The following is a 5,654-nucleotide window of genomic DNA, read 5'->3' on the forward strand; positions in this document are numbered from 1 at the left end:
AAGGGATAAACTAAGTGTTATGGCTTTTGTGAAAAATTTTTCTCCCTAAATTAAATTGGATCTTGGTTTCACAGGTGGAGAAAGTGAGAACCCTGGGATTAATTCAGCAGCTAAAATCCTTGGGGAAGGAACCAGATGATTCTGCCTTGGGAGTGGGTGAACATGAAGGTACCGGCGCTCTGCCCACACCGTGGACTTGGCTCCCCTGGGAGCAACCTGAGCCCGCCCTGGAGACCCAACGATTCTGATCTGCTTTTGTCACTGTAATGTAGGGAGTCAAGCTGCCTTGTCTACTCCCCATGGGGAAAGGAGCTGGATCAGCCAGAGTCAGACCTGGGCTCCAGGTGGGCCCTGCAACTCACTGGTGGCAGCTTAACTCCGGCTGGCTTCTTCCCTCCCTGAGCCCCAGCTTCCTCATCTGTGAAATGGGTGTAAACCACCTACCTTCCAGGGGTTGGAAGCATTATATAAGTAGTTTAGCCCATAGGTATTCCATAATGTGTGGATCTCTCCATTCATAATCTTCTTATCCTCCAAGTTACATAAGAGGTTTCTTTCTTTCCTTTCTTTAGATTTTTCATTCATTCATTCATTCATTCATTCACCCAGGTAATGTATTTCCACAATTTAAAAATAAAAAAGTTGCCCTGGCCGGTGTGGCTCAGTTGGTTGGGCATTGTCCCACGAACCAAAGGGTCACTGGTTCAATTTCCAGTCAGGGCACATGCCCAGATTAGGTTGGAGGCAACCAATCGATGTTTCTCTCACACCAAGTTTTTTTTTCTCTCTCCCCCTCTCCTTTCCTTTCTCTAAAATCAATAAAAATATATTTTAAAATAAATCCTATATAATAAAGAGGGAATATGCAAATTGACCATCACTCCAACACACAAGAAGGCCACCCCCATGTGGACACAAGATGGCCGCCACAAGATGGCCGGCAGGGGACGGCAGTTGTGGGCGATCAGGCCTGCAGGGGAGGCCAGTTAGGAGCAATTGGGCCAGCAGGGGAGTGGTTAGGGGGTGATCAGGCTGGCAGGCAGAAGAGGTTAGGGGCAATCAGGCAGGCAGGCAGGCAGTCGAGTGGTTGAGAGCCAGCAGTCCTGGATTGTGAGAGGGATGTCCCAGATTGGAGAGGGTTCAGGCTGGGCTGAGGAACAGCCCCCCTCTACCCACCCCCACCCCACCCCCCGTGCACAAATTTTGTGCACCTGGCCTCTAGTAAATAAATAAAAATAAAAAAGCAGAAAATGATATACAGTGAGAATCTCCCTGACACCACTGTTCCCAGAACCCTGGCTCCTATCTGCAAAGGCAGCCAGTGTTATCTGTGTCTTGTTTATCTTTCTAGAGATATTTTATGCACCCGTGAAAAAATATGCCCATATCAGCCCTCTCTTTTTTGTTACAACAAGTGCAGTGTACTAGATGCATCCTTTCCCTTTGTTTGTTTTATTCTGGTGGGTGTTTCCCCATTTAGCAATATATTTTGGAGAATATTTCATAGTGGTGCATTTCTGCATCTGGATAGGTCTCCATTACATGAATGTTTCACAGTGTATTTAACCAATTCCCTCTTGATGGATATTCATTTTGTTTCCAATTTCTTAATGTTCCAAAAAGACAGGACTAATAACAAGATTATAGGATGCTTCTCCTCACCCCACACCTTACCACCACATAACTAATGTTCTGTTGACCACAGTTTCTTTTATTCAGTACATCATATCCAGCTTTCGACAAAAATCACAAGGCAAACTAAACGGTAAAGAACACAAGAGAAAGAACAAGCATCCAACCAAACTCAGACATGGCAGAGATGTTGGAATTATCAGATTAAACTAATTATGGCTAATATGCTAAAGGATGTAATAGAAAAAGTAGATAGCATTCAAGAACAGATGGGTAACCACAGTGCAGTGATTGTGGGGGTGGAAGATGATGGGTAGAGGTGGAAGAGGGCATAGAGGGGATAGAAGGCAATGGAGGGAAAAGAACAGATGGGTAATATAACCAGAGATGGGAATTCTAAGAAAGAATAAAAATAAATGCTATCAATTGAAAATACTGTAACAGAAATGAAGAATGCTTTTGATGGGCTATCAGTAGAGTGGACCCAGCCGAGGAAAGAATCAATGAGCTTGAAGACATGTTAACAGAAACTTCCAAAATTAAAATGCAAACAAACAGTCCTGGCCAGTGTGCTCAGTGGTTAGAGTGTTGGCACCAGGTTGGTGTACATGCAAGAGACAACCAATGATGTGTTTCTCTCTCTGTCTCTGTCCCTCCCTCCCTCCCACTGTCTCTAAAAGTCAATGGAAAAATATCATCAGGTAAGAATTAACAAACAAATAAATACATAAACAAACAAATAAACAAACAAACAAATAAATAAATAAATAAAAGTTTTACTGGTATATAAAAATATTGACCTTGTATCAAGTGACCTTGCTAAATTCAATTATTAATTCCTGTGGCTCGTCTATAGATTCCTGTGGATTTTCTCCATAGAAAATCATGTTATCCATGAATGATAACAGGAGTATTCCTTCCTTTCCAATTCTTCTATTTTTATTTCATTAACTGGCCTCACTGAACTAACTAGTACCTCCAGTATAATGTGGAAGGGAAGTGGAGATCGAGGATATTCTTGTCTCATCTAATCTCAGACATACATCATTCATCATTAATTACGGTGCTTCCTGTATCTTTCTTGTATATCCGCTTTATCATATTAAGGAAGTTTCCATCTTTTCCTGGTTTGCTAAGAGCTTTTTAAATTAGAAGTGGATGTTAAATTTTATCAGTTGCTTTTTCCGCATTTGTTAAAATGATTTGCCCTTTATTCTGTTAGTGTGTGAAATTACATTGATTTTTTTTTTAAAGCCAACCTTGCCTTCCCTGAATAATCTAACTTGGTGGTGATGTATTATTCTGTATTTCTGGATTTGGTTGACTAATAACTGATTTAGGAGTATATGTCCAGGAAAGAAATTGGTGTGTTTATAAGAGAGGTTTTCCTTTCTTATGCTTTTCCTATTCAAGTTTTGGTGTGAAGATTATGCTGGCTTCTATTCTCTGGAAGACTTTTTGTAGGATTGGTGCTATTTATCAATTACATATTTGGAAGAATTATTCAATGAATACATACCGGCCAGGAGTTTTCTTTCTGGGGATGATTTTAGTTGTGGATACAATTTTATTAATGGGTGTAGGCATTTCCAGATTTTTCTGTCTCTTTTTGTGTCCATTTTGGTAAGTTGCATTTATCTACCAATTTTTCCATTTCATCTAAATTTTTTTTTGCATCATATTTATTTAATCCAGTAGTGGTTGTTACTACTACATTTAATTTTAATTTTTTTTATTCTTTAGATTCTCCAGGCTTACGGATATCATCAATCTTCAAAATCATTCTAACCATTTGTGTTGCAAGAGAGATCTGTTGCTTTTTGCCCATCAAGGTTTCTATGACATGTTGTTTCTTCATATCGTTTGTACCCTTGTGCATACAGTCAATCCCAAGAACAGGGTTCATATCCTTCACTTGTCTGGCTCAGACCTCAGACATCGTCTGGATGGGATTCATTCCACTGTTCTCAGCAAGGGCCATGGGGATGACCTCCAGGGCATCGGCGAATGCTCGCATGGCACACTTCTCCAAGGTTGAGCACTTATCTGCTGCTTGGCTAACTGCTAAAGCACAAGCGATTTCAGCAGCGCCTCCACCATACACCACACGATTATCACGGATGAGGTTCCAGAGGACACACAAGGCATCGTGAAGGGATCGCTTTGCTTCCTCGATGATCATCTTATTTCCTCCTCTAATGAAAACGGTTACAGCTCTGGAGTTCTTGCACTGCTCGATGACCAGCATCTTGTCCTTAGTTGTCCCAAATGAGATCTCCTTTACAATCCCAGCAAAGCCCAGCTTCTCAGCTGTGAGCTCTGAGAAGCGGGGGACGACCCGCCCTCCTGTTGCAATGGCAATCAACTCGATTTCAGGTCCTCCTACCCAACGAACCGCAGGCAAGTCGTTCTGAAGAAGTAAATGATTCGTTTCATCATCAAAGCCCCACTGACAAATAGCTAGGTTAGCGCCAGTTTCTTTAATTTGATGAATCATCTCTTCAAACTTCTCCTTTTCGTATTTTTGAAGGGCTTTATAGTCTTCCACAGAGGTCACATCCAGCTTATGCTTCGTCTTTGGTTTTGGTGGTTCAAATGGACATGTGAGAATTGCAATCTTAGCATCTTGTACTTCTTTTGGCATCTGTGGGTGACTGAAATCCTTGTCCACAATCACGCCCTTAATAAGTTTAGTGTCCTCCAATCTCCCGCCCACTTTGCCTTCTAATTGATGAGCTCAAAGTCAACGTCTCTGCGCTGCATATCAGCCACAGTGAGAATGGCATTCACGGCAATCTTAGCCATTTGTCGGTGACAGCTGTTAACCACTTTGGAGCCCAGCGTGGTTTTCACAGTCTGAATCTGGGGTTCAGTGTACTTCATGTCAACAAGGACACTATCGCTGATCTCATCCAGGTACTCGATAGCAATGCGGGCGGCTTGTTCATAGCCATCAGAGATCCTGATAGGGTGAATGCCACGGTCCAGCAACTGCTCGGCTTCTTCCAACAAGGCACGAGCCAGGACAACCACTCCTGTGGTTCCGTCTCCAATTTCATCATCCTGCGATTTGGCCAGTTCAGCCATCAACTTGGCAATCTGGTGACCAACATCCATCATGCTCAAAATGGTGGCACCATCATTAGTTACAGTCACATCATCATCTTTATCCACCATCATTTTATCAAGCCCATTTGGTCCAAGTGATGTTCTCATTGTATTTGCTACAGCCTTTGCTGCCATTATATGAGACTTGAGAGCCTCCAGTCACATAAGACGAGTCTTGCGGTCCTGATCCTTGATGATAGGAAAGGGCGCCCATATTCATCGAAGGCGAGAGTCCCGAAGGAGGCCATGGTTCTGCAGCTGGGGTTACTTCCCCACAACCAGCGGAGACCACTCCGGAACCCAGAACGCACCTTCCACTCACAGGAGGGCTCAACCGCTCATCTAAAATTTTTTAATCTATCAGCATAGAGTTGTTCACAATATCTTTGATCTTTTATTATCTGTAGGATCTGTAATAACATTCCCTTCCTATTTCTGATATTAGTTGTTTGTGCCTTATCTTGCTCTTTTTTTTAAAAAAAAAAAATCAGGCTTCCTAAGGGTGTAACTTTTATTAGTCCTTTAAAAAATTGACTTTATTGATCCTCTCTATTCTAAATTTGTTTTTAATTTTCATTAATTATGCTTTTGTTTCTTTTCTTTTGAGTTTCTTTAAAAGATAAATATGGCCTGGCCGGCATGGCTCAGTGGTTGAGCGTCGACCTATGAACCAGGAGGTCATGCTTCAGTTCCTGGTCTGGGCACAAACCCAGGTTGCCGGCTCGAGCCCCAGTAGTGGGTGTGCAGGAGGCAGCAGATCAATGATTCTCTGTCATCATTGATGTTTCTCTCTCTCTCCTTCTCCCTTCCTCTCTGAAATTAATAAAAATATATTTTAAAAAAGATAAATAAGCTGTTCTTTTTCATCTTAAATTAATATTTTCAATCTTTTTTCCTTTTAAACTTTTCTCGTT

General features: G+C 41.9%; 1 pseudogene across 1 annotated transcript; it reads right to left on the minus strand.

Moving 5' to 3' along the window:
• Positions 1-3,364: 3,364 nt before the first annotated feature.
• On the minus strand, positions 3,365-4,988 carry LOC307099167 (T-complex protein 1 subunit epsilon-like; annotated as a pseudogene). The gene has a single exon. The product of its transcript is annotated as a T-complex protein 1 subunit epsilon-like (transcript).
• Positions 4,989-5,654: the final 666 nt, after the last annotated feature.

The sequence above is a fragment of the Cnephaeus nilssonii genome (genome assembly GCF_951640355.1).
Source record: "Cnephaeus nilssonii genome assembly, chromosome: 5".
NCBI lineage: Eukaryota > Metazoa > Chordata > Mammalia > Chiroptera > Vespertilionidae > Cnephaeus > Cnephaeus nilssonii.